Source organism: Carcharhinus amblyrhynchos, chromosome 1, assembly GCF_965287045.1.
Source record: "Carcharhinus amblyrhynchos chromosome 1, sCarAmb.v2.hapA, whole genome shotgun sequence".
Taxonomy (NCBI): domain Eukaryota; kingdom Metazoa; phylum Chordata; class Chondrichthyes; order Carcharhiniformes; family Carcharhinidae; genus Carcharhinus; species Carcharhinus amblyrhynchos.
The window spans coordinates 32947154-32963050 of NC_137324.1; the positions used below are offsets into that span (position 1 = coordinate 32947154).

Here is a 15897-nt window from a genome sequence, read left to right on the forward strand (position 1 = left end):
AATAATAGATAAAATCAAAATCGTTTGGAGAAGCAGCTTTGTGTCAATGGGCTGAATGGCCTCCTCCCGAGAATGCACGGGACCGATACTCCCCCTCTTGTGCCGTCATCGGCCTGTCGCGCGCTCCGCCTTTCTCGAGTTCCCATTGGCCGCGGGCGGCTGTCAATCAGCATGAATTGGTGGGCGGTTAACGGACGTCAGCGGCTCGCGCGAGGCAGCAGCGGTTGGGCAGCGGTATTTTGATCGGAGCTGGGTACCGGGCGGTACTCACATCAAGTTCTGGCGCTTCCAGCCAGGATCTGTGAACGCCGACTGGTGGTGGTGGTGGTGGTAAGTCCCAATCTCAAGAGGATGGGGAGTAAGTGGAGTGGGGCTCTGAGTAGGGAGCCTGCCTGCTGGAAGATGCTGTCCTCTTCTCTCTGCCGCTTCTGGTGCTGAAGGTGGCGAGTGGGCCGGGGGTTGGAGGGTGAGAGCCAGATCATCCTGGGTCTACCACTGCTGGCAGTATTTTGCCTTTGTAACATTGGTCTTTTATTCACTCTTGCTTCTCTTCCGGGATTGCCCAGCTTGGAAAAGTTCTAGACCTGCCCTCTAACGGCTTTCCCCACGGCCTCTCTCTCTCTCTCTGCCTTTGTTTCCCCTCCCATCTCCCATCTCCCATCTGACTGAAACTTGTCCCCCCCTCAGCCATTCTCTCGGGCTCTCTGACCCTTTCCACGTGGATTTCAATTGAAATCCCACTCTCCATGCTTCGAATCATGGCAACATAGAAAGTAGAAGCAGGAGTAGGCAATGATTATCAACTTCTTTTAAGATAAGTTGATGTTCTTGTTGCCTCCAAGTCAAATGTAACGTGCCGCTATAATACAGCTCCAGCTCTCTTATTTCAGAGCTGTCCTGGGTCTGCAGAGATGATGTGGTCTGCAGTTCCAGTTCGTTCTTAGCTCCACCTGCTGCTTTTCCTCATCAGGTGCTTTCGTACTTCAAGTGTCAAAGGTTGCAAGCTTCAACAAAAGTTGGATAGCAACCCTCCTCTGGATTCTTTACTTTGCTCTGATTCCTTCCCTTCTTAGAATTTCAGCTTGTGCTATTAGTTGCTGCTATTGACTTGTTAACCCTGATTAATCCTTTGCGAAGGTTTGGCTTTGCTACCTTATGCGTCCACCTCCATGATTTTTCATGCTTGGCATGATGCTGAGCTGTCCTTTTTTCAGTTTTGTGCTTAGGAGTTTTCCCACCCTCTGCCCAGCAACCCCCTCTCAATTTGTGTGCCACTTGGGCTCCTCCAACTTGCCTTTTTTAATCCCACCTCAAATCTTTTCACTGAAAACTGTTGGCATGGCAATGTCCATCTTCATTTTCTCTGCTCCCTGCATTTTCCCTAACCAGTCTCCTTTTGAACTTGCTGCAGTCAATTCTTTCAGGTCAGTCCCAACATATGATTTCAATATGATGAAAGGTCAGTGACCTGCAATGTTGGTTGTACTCCTTTCTGCATGGATCTGCCTGCCCTGGGTTTTCCAGGTTTTTGTGTTTTAATTCAAGAGTTCCAACATCTACAGTGCTTTGTTTTGTGTTGTTAATAAACATGCTGACAAGCGTGATGCTGTTGTAGTTAGGTAAACTGACTTTGCAGAGGCTGGATGCCAATTTTCTAATATCTCCTGTCTCCACCATCACTGAACGTTAAGACATTGTTTCCAAGACTGAGTGGGACTTGTTGGCTGCGCCCACCCTGGAACCAGAAAATCCTGCCTGAGATCAACAGAACTTCCCATGGTTTGCCCTCCCCTCACCTGCTACAATTTCAAAGTAGGTGGAATGAGAACATTCACCCCCTTTGTTTCCAAGACTGTCTCTGACCACACCTCATCTTTGGTGATCTTCCCCCTAAACCTCCAACCTCAGTTACCTGCACCTCGAACAACCTCCTCCTACCTCATTCCTAAGATGCAGGCACCAAACTGCCCTTGGTAGACTTGATGTCTCAGCACATTTTTGCCTCACGGAATTTTCTTTTGATTCCAGGTCTATTTTTATCCTCACTTGGCTCATCTATATCTATGACTCAGCTGACATCCTTGGCCACTTCAAAGATTTCCAACTTTCTGTTCCTAACTTTCTCCTCCTAACTTTCTCCTTTATATCATGGATATCAAATTGCTCAACATGTTCATTCACCCCACCAGGACAGCCTGAGGGTCCTCTGAAAGGAGAGTCAACTATTGCCTGTCCACCACCATCTCCTGTCCTCTACCTGAGTGAACTGTTCTCCCATTAAAGAACAGTAACTTCATTCTAGTGTTAATGTCAGCCTACTTATGACACCAATGAAATAAATGTTAAACTTTCAAACTTTAACTTCACTCATTTCCTCCAACTGAGGAAGTTGTTTTGGTAAAATCGGTTCTGCCTAATTTGTGAACTATGTGAAACATTATTTCAATATCCTCCTTACCTCATTGATAAATGTATCAGTGCTGCTTTCTGCTCATTCCTAACAGAACACGTAATCAACTTTGTAACAATTTTCATTCTGTTCTGACGATGCCTTCTTCCCTACCTGTGTTTCTTAGATGTCTTTGTTCCTCAACTGAGGCTTTTCCGCTGTGGTTGAGAAGACACCTCTCCTCCCAAAGGCCATTTCCTAAATTTTCCATTTTTTGCCCTTCACTCTCACCCCTTCCCCTTCCTTACCAAGGACCATGATGACTTCCCCTTGTCCTTGCTGTCTATACCACTAGCCTTCACATTCAACAGGTTGTCCTGTGCCATTTCTATTACCTTCATTGTGATGCCATCACCAATATATCTCCCCCATGTCAAATGTCAGAGTGTTTTCCCTGGTTCCACTGCTTAATCATTCCAATGCCCACTGCACCTTGCAATTGCAGGAGATGCATCATTTGCCTTTTTACCTCCTGTCTTCCTATCATTCAGGGCCCCCAACATCCCTTCCAGCTGAAACTATTATTTCAATTCAATGTACTGTATTTCATAGTTAAGAGGCAATGTCCTCCACATTGTGGAGACCAAGTGCAAATTGAGCGACTGCATTGCAGAATGTGCGAGTTCAGTCTGCAAGCTTGACTTTGAACTTCTAATCCCTTGTCACTTAATTCTCTGCCTAACTCCTGCTCTGACCTCTCTGCTCTACACATTGCCACCTGAACACTGAGCTCAGCAATTTTAGCTCATAGCCATTGTCCCTTTTTTCCAGACAGAGCCATGGCTGCTGTCCCCAATTGCAAGTTTTCTGGACCCATCATCTTATTTATTTATTCCATTGCCATCAAACCTTTTCATCTTTAACCTGTCCAAACTTCCACTTTCTCTCTCAGCCATCCCTTTTGTTCTCTTTCCTCATCCCACCCAAATCTATTTCCTTTATCAATGTACTTGCTTAATAACCTGCCACATTTCTGGCTTGATCCAGTTCTGTTGAAACATTGGTAACCTGAAACACAAACTCTGTCTGTGGCTTGACAAATACTGTCTGACCTGAGTATTTCCAGCATTTTCTGTTTTTTTTTGTTTTCAGTTATTTGTATAATTCCACATCAGTTTAATTTTCTGGAAGATTCTCCACTTTATTATAAGTGCTTGAAACCTATGTGGAATCAGTGATCTTTACTCCCCTAACAGTTGTTTTTTACCGTTTGCATTTTAATTCTGCTTAAGCTGAAATAAGACAACTGATCTAGTGATTGCGGGGAGAGGATTTTCAGTATCCATTCTGGCAATGATGGATCACTAAGTAGGTCTGAGGAACTATTTTTCTGAAAGCATTGAATAGAAATGTAGGACTTCTAGCGTTGAAACTGAGGTGCCTTATAGACCCCAATAATCACATTTTAATTTGACATGTGTTAAGTTTCCTTTTGTACCTTTTGTTTCTGTTCGGCCCATTCCCCCTCCTTTTGGGGAGCTGCCCCCTTTTTTCTTTGTCTGAACGTAATTTAAGTTAGTTTACTTGGTTTGACCCGAAAGAGGGGTGGTAAACAGAAAGACAGATTAAAACATTTAAGCCCAAAAGAGAAAATGGTGGAAAATCCCAGTGGGTCTAGCAGCATCTGTAAGGAGAGAAAAGAGTTGATGTTTCAAGTCCAGATGACCCTTTGTCATTTGGACTTAAAACATCAACTTTTTCTCCTTCTGTAGATGCTGCCAAACCTGCTGAGATTCTCCTGCATTTTCGCTTTTGGTTTCAGATTCCAGCATCTGCAGTAATTTGCTTTTAAAATGTTGAATTTACATAGAATGTGAGAGAGAAGAATATTGGGAGACATGAACGAATGGAATCTCATAATTTTATAACTGGAGTTATACTACATTAAATATAAATGATAAGTCTGTGACATTCAGTTCAGCTTTCTCTGGAACCTCAGTTTACTTTATCACCTTCAGGTACTGCTCTTTTTGTGCTATGCTGCTGCAAATCTGCTTTACAGTTGTCTCTGTAGTGAGATTGTTGTTCATGTGTCTTCTCCAGTAGCAATACATTAAACAGATCTATGCAAGTTTCTATAGATAGTCCAATAACTATTGTAAAGCCTGTTAAATTACTGCAACATATATTAAATGAGGTTACGCTGCTGTTATCTAAATTCTGGATCAACTTCTTAAGTTCTTGTGTTCTCTCAAATGCTTATTGAATTGAATTTTGGAGTTGCACTCAAAGTTGGAAGGCTATCTGTTTGAAATATTGTGCATCACAAACCAAATCAATTTTTCTTTTGTAAAATAGCTACAAAAATTGATTCAGTGGTATTCCTTCACATTACTAGACAAATTCTATTTCCCTCTTTTAACCATTTTTTTTCCCCCCATCTTATCAACATTGTTTTGCAACTTCCTTTGGTCTTAGTAATTAACAATGTATTTCATTTTGGTATCGTTGCTAATTTCAACAGCACTTCCTGTAGGCTGATAGATCGTGGATAGGGATAACTCCAGAACTGAACATTGGAGCACTTGTATTTCTTGTATTTCCCCTTCTAACCAATTTTTTAACCCAGTTTTCTAACCTTCCCCTAATTCCATGGCAATTAGCCTTCTCCAGTATTCTTTTCTCTCCAGTTCCTTCCTTACTTGCTGTGCCTTGGTGACATTGTATGAAAACATGACATGTATGTTAATGGCACCCAGTTGTACCTTATCCACTACTCTTTTTTGATCACTCCTCTGCTTCTGTGTTGTTGAGCTGTTGCTTCTATTCCAGACACACATCTGGATAACTCTTAGCCCTAAGTTTGTTTGAAAATGTTAGAGACCCCCAAAACAGAACTCTGGAATCTGACTGATCAGGCTACTGTATCATTATTATCTGTGTTCACAAAGAGCAGTGAGATGAATGATTAGCTAATTCACTTTATGGTGTTGGATGGAAGATATTTGCATGTCAGGACACTAGAATACTGAATCTTTTGCGCTCACTTGAACGAGTTGACACAATCTGAATTTAGTTTCTCATCTGAAATGAGCATTTCCAGTAATGCAATAACCTATCATCCCCTTGCTTTACCAAGAATCTATTCACCTTTGCCTTAAGAAATTCAAAGACTCAGCTTCCACCACCTTTCAGGAAGAGTTCCAAAGACTCAAGACCCTCCATAGGAAAAAAAAAGTTGCTGCTTTTCTATTTAAATTGAGTGACCCCTTATTTTTAAACATGGTTCTGAAGTCTAGATTCTCCCACAAGAGGGAACATCCTTTCCAAATCCAGCCTGTCAAGACTACTCAGGATTTTGTATGTTTCAAACAAGTTGCCTCTTACATTTTCTAAACTCTAGTGAATACAAGCTTAACCTGTCCAACCTTTCCTCATAAAACGACTCACCCATTCTAGGTATTAGTCTGGTAAATCTTCGCTGAATTGTTTCCAACAAATTTACACTTTTGTGGGGAGGCAGTGGCAGAGTTTTTTTTATATATTTTTATTTTTCTGCTGGTAATTGTTTCAGGGATGGCAGTTCAGGCAGTAAGCTGCATCTCCTGTGGGATGTATGTGGTGAGGGACTCTAGTAGTGTTTCAGGTGATTTTACTTGTAGGAAGTGTGTTAGATTGCAGCTTCTGGAGGAGCGTGTAAAGGAGCTGGAGGTGGAATTAGAGGAACTCCGCATAATTTGGGAGGTGGAGGAGGACATCGATAGGAGTTATAAGAAGATAGTCACTCCTAGAAATGAGTCTTGGGTCACTGCCAGGAAGAGGGGAAAGAAGCAATTGGGGGGACAATCCCCTGGGGCTGTTCCCCTCCAAAATAGGTTTTCGGTCCTGGAGGCTACAGTTGAGGAGGAATCAACTAGTGATAACCGAAGGGAGCAGGTCTCTGGGGGTGAGCCTAGTGTGAAAGCTCAGGTGGTTAGGGGATGTAAAAGATTGGGCCTCGTGACTGGGGACTCTACAGTTAAGGGGACGGATAGGAGAGTCGGAAGTAATGGTAGGGACTCGGGGCAGGTGTGTTGCCTACCAGGGGCTGGGGTCCAGGATGTATCGGAAAGAGTATTCAGGACTCTTGGGGGAGAGGGAGATCAACCCCAAGTTATAGTTCATGTGGGGACGCATGACATAGGGAGGCTAAGGGAAGGGGATATTAAGCAGAGATTTATGGAGTTGGGGTGGAAACTAAAGGCCAAGTCTGATAGTGGTTATCTCCGGACTCTTGCCCGTGCCACAGGATAGTTTAGAGAGGAATAGAGAGCGGGAAAGTTTGAACTCGTGGATGAGGGGATGGTGCAGGAGGGAGGGGTTCAGATACTTGAGCAATTGGGGCTCGTTCTGGGGAAGGTGGGACCTCTATAAGAGAACATAAGAACATAAGAACATAAGAACATAAGAACATAAGAAATAGGAGCAGGAGTAGGCCATCCAGCCCCTCGAGCCTGCCCCGCCATTCAATAAGATCATGGCTGATCTGTTGTGGCTCAGTTCCACTTTCCCGCCCTCTCCCCATAACCCTTAATCCCCTCGCTTATCAAGAACCCATCAACCCGCTTCTTAAAAATATTTAGCGAGGCAGCCTCCACCACTTCAACGGGCAGAGAATTCCAGAGATTCACCACCCTTTGAGTGAAGAAGTTCCTCCTCAACTCTGTTCTAAACCGCCTCCCCTTTATCTTGAGGCTGTGCCCCCTAGTCCTACTGTCTTTTTTGAGCAGGAAGAGTCTCTCCACCTCTATCCTATCCATCCCATTCATCATCTTATACGTCTCAATGAGATCTCCCCTCATTCTTCTAAACTCTAACGAGTACAAGCCTAGTTTATTCAGCCTCTCCTCATAGCTCAATCCCCTCAACTCCGGTATCAGCCTAGTAAACCTCCTCTGCACTCCCTCCAGGGCCAAAATATCCTTGCGCAGGTGCGGCGCCCAAAACTGCACACAGTACTCCAGCTGCGGCCTCACCAATGCCCTATACAGCTGCAGCAAGACCTCCCTACTTTTATATTCAATCCCCCTCGCTATGAAGGCCAGCATCCCATTCGCCTTCCTGACCACCTGCTGCACCTGCAAGCTGGGTTTTTGCGACTCATGCACAAGGACCCCGAGGTCCCTCTGCACCGTCGCCTGCTGCAGTTTTTCGCCACGTAAGTAATAGTCCTTCCTACCATTCTTCCTACCAAAGTGGACCACCTCACACTTGCCAACATTAAATTCCATTTGCCATTTCCTGGCCCATTCGCCCAGCCTATCTAGGAGTGATGGTCTACACCTGAATCAGAGGGGAACCAATATCCTGGGGGGTAAATTTGCTAAGGCTATGCAGGGAGGTTTAAACTGATTCGGAGGGGGGGTGGGATCCTGAGTAGAGGGGGTGAAAGTGAGGGGGGCATAGATGGGGACTGCAATGCACGGCATCGTGGGGCTGGGGCGGAGCAGGGTTTGAAATGCGTATACTTTAATGCGAGGAGTATTCGCAATAAAGTGGATGAACTTGCAGCGTGGATCAGTACCTGGAACTTTGATGTTGTGGCCATTTCAGAGACATGGATAGAGCAGGGTCAGGAATGGTTGTTGCAGGTCCCGGGGTTCAAATGCTTTAGTCGGAGTAGAGAAGGAGGTAGAAGGGGGGGAGGGGTAGCATTATTGGTCAAGGACTGTATCACAGTGTCAGAGAGGAAGTTTGATGAGGACTTGTCTGTTGAGGAATTATGGGCGGAGATTAGAAATAGGAGAGGAGAGGTCACCCTGTTGGGAGTCTTTTATAGACCTCAAAGTTCTAGAGAGGTTGAGGAAAGGATTGCGGAGACGATCCTGGTTAGGAGTGAAAGTAATAGGGTAATTGTTATGGGGAACTTTAACTTTACTAATATTGATTGGAATTGCTATAGCTCTAGCTCGTTAGAGGGGTCAGTTTTTGTACAAAGCGTGCAGGTAGGTTTTTTGAGTCAGTATGTAGATAAGCCAACTAGAGGTGAGGCTACATTGGATTTGGTGCTGGGAAATGAGCCAGACCAGGTGCTAGACTTGGAAGTTGGTGTGCATTTTGGTGATAGTGACCACAATTCGGTTACGTTCACCTTAGTGATGGAAAGGGATAGGCATGAACCTCGGGCCAGTAGTTTTAGCTGGGGGAAGGGTAATTATGAGGCCATTAGGAGAGAATTAGGAAGCATAGGTTGGACTAGGAGATTACAGGGACTGGGAACGTCCGAAATGTGGAGTTTTTTCAAGGAGCAGCTACTGCGAGTCCGTGATAGGTATGTCCCTGTCAGGCAAGGAGGAATTGGTCAAGCTAGGGAACCGTGGTGCACTAAAAAAGTTGATTCGTTGGTTAAAAAGAAAAAGGAGGCTTATGTTCGGATGAGACTTGAGGGCTCGGGTAGTGCACTAGAAAACTTTAGATTGGCTAGGAGGGAGTTGAAGAGTGAGTTAAGAAGGGCTAAAAGAGGACGTGAGAAGACTTTGGCTGCTAGGATTAAGGAGAATCCTAAGGCGTTCTATAGGTATGTCAAGAACAGAAGGTTGGTTAGGGCAAGATTAGGGCCAGTTATAGACAGCAGAGGGAAGTTATGTGTGGAACCGGAAGAGATTGGAGAGGCATTGAACCAATATTTCTCTTCGGTGTTCACGCAGGGGGACAAGAATATAGCTGAGGAGGACACTGGGTTGCAGGGGAGTAGAATAGACAGTATTACCGTTGATAAGGAGGATGTGCTGGATATTCTTGAGGGATTGAAAATGGATAAGTCCCCTGGTCCGGATGGGATTTACCCTAGGATTCTCTGGGAGGCAAGAGAAGTGATTGCAGAGCCTCTGGCTCTGATCTTCAGGTTGTCGTTGGCCTCTGGTATAGTACCGGAAGATTGGAGGTTAGCGAATGTTGTCCCATTGTTTAAGAAGGGGAACAGAGACTTCCCCGGGAATTATAGACCGGTGAGTCTTACTTCTGTTGTGGGCAAGGTTTTAGAAAAAATTATTAGGGATAGGATTTATAATTATTTGGAGAGTAATGAATTGATTGGAGATAGTCAGCATGGTTTTGTAGCGGGTAGGTCGTGCCTTACTAACCTTATTGAGTTTTTTGAAAAAGTGACCAAAGAGGTGGATGGGGGTAAGGCAGTTGACGTGGTATGTATGGATTTTAGTAAGGCGTTTGATAAGGTTCACCATGGTAGGCTTCTGCAGAAAATGCAGATGTATGGGATTGAGGGTAATCTAGGAAATTGGAGCAGGAATTGGCTAGCAGATAGGAGACAGAGGGTGGTGGTTGATGGTAAATATTTGTCATGGAGTTCAGTTACGAGTGGTGTGCCTCAGGGATCTGTTTTGGGGCCATTGCTGTTTGTAATTTTTATTAATGATCTGGATGAGGGTATAGTTGGGTGGATTAGTAAATTTGCTGATGACACCAAAGTCAGAGGTGTGGTAGATTGTGAGGAAGGGTGTCATGGTTTGCAGGAAGACTTGGACAGGTTGCAGAGCTGGGCCGAGAGGTGGCGGATGGAGTTTAATGCGGAGAAGTGTGAGGTAATTCACTTTGGTAGGAATAACAGATGTGTTGAGTATAGGGCTAACGGGAGGACTTTGAATAGTGTGGATGAACAGAGGGATCTAGGTGTATGTGTACATAGATCCCTGAAAGTTGGGAATCAAGTAGATAAGGTTGTTAAGAAGGCATACGGTGTCTTGGCGTTTATTGGTGGGGGATTGAATTTAGGAGTCGCAGCGTCATGTTGCAACTGTACACAACTTTGGTGCGGCCGCACTTGGAGTACTGTGTGCAGTTCTGGTCCCCACATTACAGGAAGGATGTGGAGGCTTTGGAGAGGGTGCAGAGGAGGTTTACCAGGATGTTGCCTGGTATGGAGGGGAGGTCCTATGAGGAGAGACTGAGGGATTTGGGGTTGTTTTCGCTGGAAAGAAGGCGGCTAAGAGGGGATCTTATTGAAACATATAAGATGATTAGACGTTTAGATAGGGTGGACAGTGATAGCCTTTTTCCTCGGATGGAGAAAGCTAGCACGAGGGGGCATGGCTTTAAATTAAGGGGGGGTAGTTATAGGACGGATGTCAGGGGTAGGTTCTTTACCCAGAGGGTGGTGAGGGATTGGAATGCCCTGCCTGCTGCGGTTGTAAATGCGCCTAGTTTGGGGGCGTTTAAGAGATCCGTGGATAGGTTTATGGACGAAAAGGGATTGGTTTAGGTTAGTGGGTCATTGTTTTTTAACTGGTCGGTGCAACATCGTGGGCCGAAGGGCCTGTTCTGCGCTGTAATGTTCTATTTTCTATATGAGTGCAATTATCACTAGACTAGCAGGGTAATTACTCTGGGGACTTGGGTTCAAATCCCACCATGGTATGTGGTGAAATTTGAATTCATTAAAAATCTAATGATGACCATTAAACGATTGTCGTAAAAGCCTATCTGGTTCACTATCTTTCTTCAGAGAAAGGCCTGGTCTGGCCTAATGTGATTCCAGATCCATAGCAATATGGTTGACTTCCAAATGCCCTCTGAGGACAATTGGGGATGGGCAGTAAATCCTGGCCCAAACAGCAAAATCCACATCCGTTAAAGTAAAGTGACCCAAAACAGTGGTGGGCACCTGCAGCCCCAGGGCCACTGTGGCCTATCTGAGTGTGACCCACAAGATATTTTGTTGACCATTGCCTGTCAATATGGATGCCACATGCTGCTGATTTCCATCTGCACAGTTTATTTTCTTACTGGTATGACTAAAACAATATGCATGTATAGTGAGGCACATGCTGACTGCACACAACACAGACTGAGAGCCGTGCACTCCCTCTGTTTCCACTTATTTTGTTACTTATTTTGTTTTTGCCATTTGAAGTTGATAGTTCTATTAATAAATACATAAAGCATTTTCTAGAACTCATTATGAAATATTTGGCACATTTAATGTATTTAATCTTGGTCATGGTTTGTGAACATGCCCTGATCTCAATCTTGCGGCCCACTCACTACCCTAGGTTGCCCATCGCTGCTGTACACAGTATTCCAGATGTGGTCTCACTAGTGCTCTGTATAACTGAAGCATTACCTCTGTACTTTTTTTATTCAATTCCCATCACAATAAGTGATAGTCTATTAACTTTTCTAATCACTTTTTGTACCTACATAACCTTTTGTGACTTGTGTGTGAGGGTACCCAGATCCCTCTAGACCTCCATGCTCTGCAATCTCTCACCATTTAGAATACATGCAGAAAAGTATGTTATTACTGCACCGAATTGACACTGGTTTTTGAGGTGCAAACATTTGCAAAACAGTGTTGTATTGAACCATTCACCACAATTAGAGTTGGCTACTGGTGGACACTATTGCATACTGGTTAGTTAATTATACCAAGACAATGTTGCTGAAGCTGAAAATAAGGAAGGCGAGTAAACGAAGGAAAAAGTTCTTCCTGATTTTTGAAAAGGTGATACTTTATGAATTATATTACAGATTTCCTTTAAGCAAACAGGAATTCGAATGCCAAGGAGAATCTGGTAATGTTTTAAATGTCGGTAGTCTTGAAATAATTTAATGATATTATGTATCTGCACTAGTATTAACTAATACCATATTCTGTATGTTAGTCCTGATGCTCAATTTTTTTTTAACATTGCTGATTTTCATATTGTTGCTGATACTTTTTGAAAGTATCTTAACTATTACTCTTGTTATAAACTTAAAGGCTGTATTTATTTTAATGTCTTCTCTACTATGATATCTGCACAGCCTCAAGATAAAGGGGAGGCGGTTTAGAACGGAGTTGAGGAGGAACTTCTTCACTCAAAGGGTGGTGAATCTCTGGAATTCTCTGCCCGTTGAAGTGGTGGAGGCTGCCTCGCTAAATATTTTTAAGAAGCGGGTTGATGGGTTCTTGATAAGAGAGGGGATTAAGGGTTATGGGGAGAGGGCGGGAAAGTGGAACTGAGCCACAACAGATCAGCCATGATCTTATTGAATGGCGGGGCAGGCTCGAAGGGCTAGATGGCCTACTCCTGCTCCTATTTCTTATGTTCTTATGTTCTTATAATGTATATGGAAATGGGGAGGTGGTGGCACAGCGATTATTTTCACAGGCTGAGTAATCCAGAGACCCAGGATTCAAATCCCACCACTGAATTCAATAAAAATCTGGAATTAAAATCTAATGAATATCATGAAACCATTGTTAATTGTTTTAAAAATCCATCTGCCATCCTACATATGACTCCAGATCCGCAGCAATATGGCTGCCTTTTAAGTGCCCTCTGAAATGGCCTAGCAGGGAACTCAGTTCAAGGGCAATCGGGGATGGGCAATAAATCTGGCCCAGCCAGAGATGCCTATATCCCATGAGTGAATAAAATAAATGCTTTGTCACTATTGCCCCTCTTTATCTCGTGTGCAAAAGTGCAAACACTTCTCTGTATTAAATTTCACCTGCCACTCGTCGGGTTTTTTTTGTCAGCTGTGCAATAGGCATCTATTCTTTATCCTAGTGGAAGGAATTGCACTCATGCAAATTCAGTGATGCATATCAGGTTGATCTGTCACATACCATTTAATCTTGCCTCTTGTGGGGCTTTGGCAAAGGGCAAGCCGAGCCACGAGGTACTTCTTCCAACCTCTCTTCAGGGTGTTAGTTGGATCTTTCTCTGTTCTCCCCTTTCAACTATTCATGTTGTTCTGTTGCCAATCAAGTTAACACCTTGGCCAGTAAAAGCCTTTCAGTTGGGCATTCCGAAGTGGCTTCAGTTTGAAGTGTATAAATAATAATGAATCAGTTTGTAATGGTGGCACAGTAGTTAGCACGGCTGCCTCAAAGTATCAGGGACCTAGGTTTGATTCCTGGCTTGGGTCATTGTCTGTGTGGAGTCTGCATGTTCTCCCCATGTCTGCATGGTTTTCCTCCCACAGTCTGAAAGAAATGCTGGTTAGGTGCATTGGCCACGTTAAATTCTTCCTCTGTGTACCTGAACAGGTGCCAGTGTGGCGACTAAGGAATTTTCACAGTAATTTCATTGCAGTGTGTTAATGTAAGCCTGCTTGATTTATTATTGCCATATGTATTAGCATACAGTGAAAAATATTGTTTATTGCATGCTATACAGACAAAGCATACCATTCAAAGGGAAGGAGAGGGTGCAGAATGTAGTGTTACAGTCACGGTTAGGGTTCAGAGAAAGGTCAACTTAGTGTGAGGTAGGTCCATTCATAAGTCTGGCAGCAGGGAGGAAACTGTTCTTGAGTCAGTTGGTATGTAACCTCAGACTTTTGTATCTTTTTCTCAATGAAAGAAGGTGGAAGAGAATATGTCCGGGTTGCGTGTGGTCCTTAATTATGCTGGCTGCTTTCACCATACAGCAGGGCATGTAGACTGTCATTGGATGGGAGGCTGGTTTGTGTGATGGATCGGGCTACATTCTCAATCTTTTGTAGTTTCTTGGGTGGAGCAGGAGCCATACCAAGTTGTGATACAACTGGAAAGAATGCTTTCTATGGTGACACTAATAAATAAGCTTGAATATAATTAAGTTGGCACCTACAGTATGTTAATGGCAACTTTAAAGCTTTACAAAATGGTTGATGCCATAAAGTCAGAATTTTAAAGCATGGAAGCAGGCCCTTCAGCTGCCCATGGTCCATGCTACCCAGTTTTTATCATTTAAGTTAGTTCCAACTGACCATGTTTGGTCCATATCCCTCTATGCCAATCTTACTCATGTAACTGTCTAAATGCTTTTTAAAAGATATTTGTACCTGCCTCTACTACTGGCAGCTGGTTTCAGATACACTCCACCTGCTGTGTGAAGAAATTGCCCCTCTGGACCCTTTTGTGTATCTCCCCTCTAGACTCCCTTACACTTAAGAAAAGATGTTGACTATCTATCTTATGCCCTTTATTATTTTGTAGACCTTTATAAGATCGCCCCTAAGCCTCCAAGGAAAAAGTCTCTGGACCACAGTGCCTCCTTATAACTCAAACCATTAAATCCCAGTGGCATCCTCATAAATCATTTCTGCACTCTTTTTGAGTTGATTATCCTTTCTATTATAGGGTGACCAGAATTGTACACAGTATTCCAAGTGCAGCCTTACCAATGTCTTGTACAACTTCAACAAGAACACCCCAACTCCTGTATTCAATGTTCTGACCAATGAAACCAAGTATGCCAATGCCTTCTTCACTACCCTATCCACCTGTGACTCCTTGATCAAGGAGCTATGAACCTGTACCCTTAGAGCTCTTCATTCTATAACTCTCCTCAACACTGTACCATTAACTAAATAATTCTGCCCTGGTTTGATCTACCAAAAAGCATCACCTCACATTTATCTAAATTAAACTCCATTAGCCCACTGACACCAGTCTTATGTCATCTGCAAACTTGCTAACCGTGCTTCTTAAATTCTCATCCAAATCACTAATATAAGTGACAAATAATAGTGGACCCAGCACTGATCCCTAAGGCACACTGCTGGTCACAGGCCTCTACTTTGAAAAACAACTTTCTACAACCAGCCTCTGTCTTCTGTCATCAATCCAATTTTGTATCTGAATGGCTACCTCACCCTGCATCCCATGAGATTTAACTTTGTGCAACAACCTACCATGCAGTACCTTGTCAAGAGCCTTGCTAAAGTTCATGTAAACAATGTCGACTGCACTGCCATCATCTACCTTCTTCATTACCCCTTCAAAAAAAACTCAAATCAACTTCATGAGACGTGATTTTCCACTCACCAAGCCATGCTGACTGTCCCTAATCAGTCCCTGAAACGTCAGCCATTGCAACTTCCTGAAAGGTTTTGAATTGTAACATGCTTTATCAAAGTGTTTGTTTTAATTTTGTAAAACATAATGCTCGTATTGAAAGGCTGATATGGTGATTTCCTTGAAAAACTGCATCCCCTCATTTATTTGTTTGCATGTTACCGTAGCTGGCATGAGCACAATATTAAATCAGAAATGCTTCATCAGCGTGACAGCTAAATAAACTCTGTAAGAGAATCTTATTGCCCATCAGGAGTTGCTTAACTGGTTTGTATTTTTTTTTTGTTGAAGGAAGTACTATTGCTCCTTTAACAAACGACAAGGAAAAGGTAAAAGTTAGCAATCCAAACAAATGGATGTGCCTGTCAGGGCATTTTGTAATCTTGTTGCTTTTACCCTTATCTGCAGTTAGTGCTTCTCAAAGCAATTGAGAGTGACCTTTTAGTATTTGTCAAACATTTTTATCTGTTCTGCTTTCAATGCTGATTCCAGCTTTTGCTGCTTGTGATGAATGCAATTTTCTGATTGCTGCTGGTGACATTTGCACATACGTCTTTAACTAATAGATTTGCTCTCAATGTGCAAAAAATGAGCCAGAGTCAAAATGCAATATTCTGTTCTGATTTTCAGTTTTGATTCAAATTCATGTGGTTTCATGCCATTAACGGAACAATTCAGACCT

At 43.3% G+C, this 15897-nt stretch overlaps 1 protein-coding gene across 2 annotated transcripts in view; it reads left to right on the forward strand.

Moving 5' to 3' along the window:
• Positions 1-240: 240 nt before the first annotated feature.
• me2 (malic enzyme 2, NAD(+)-dependent, mitochondrial) overlaps positions 241-15897 on the forward strand; it is a 111793-nt gene continuing 96136 nt past the window's right edge. Inside the window, exon 1 of one of the 2 annotated variants that reach the window (XM_080207815.1) lies at positions 241-327. The gene's annotated coding sequence lies outside the window, so the exon portion shown is untranslated. Of the gene's footprint in view, positions 328-447; positions 467-15897 lie in introns of those variants that run through there. The other variant, XM_080207876.1, reaches the window with a different exon arrangement.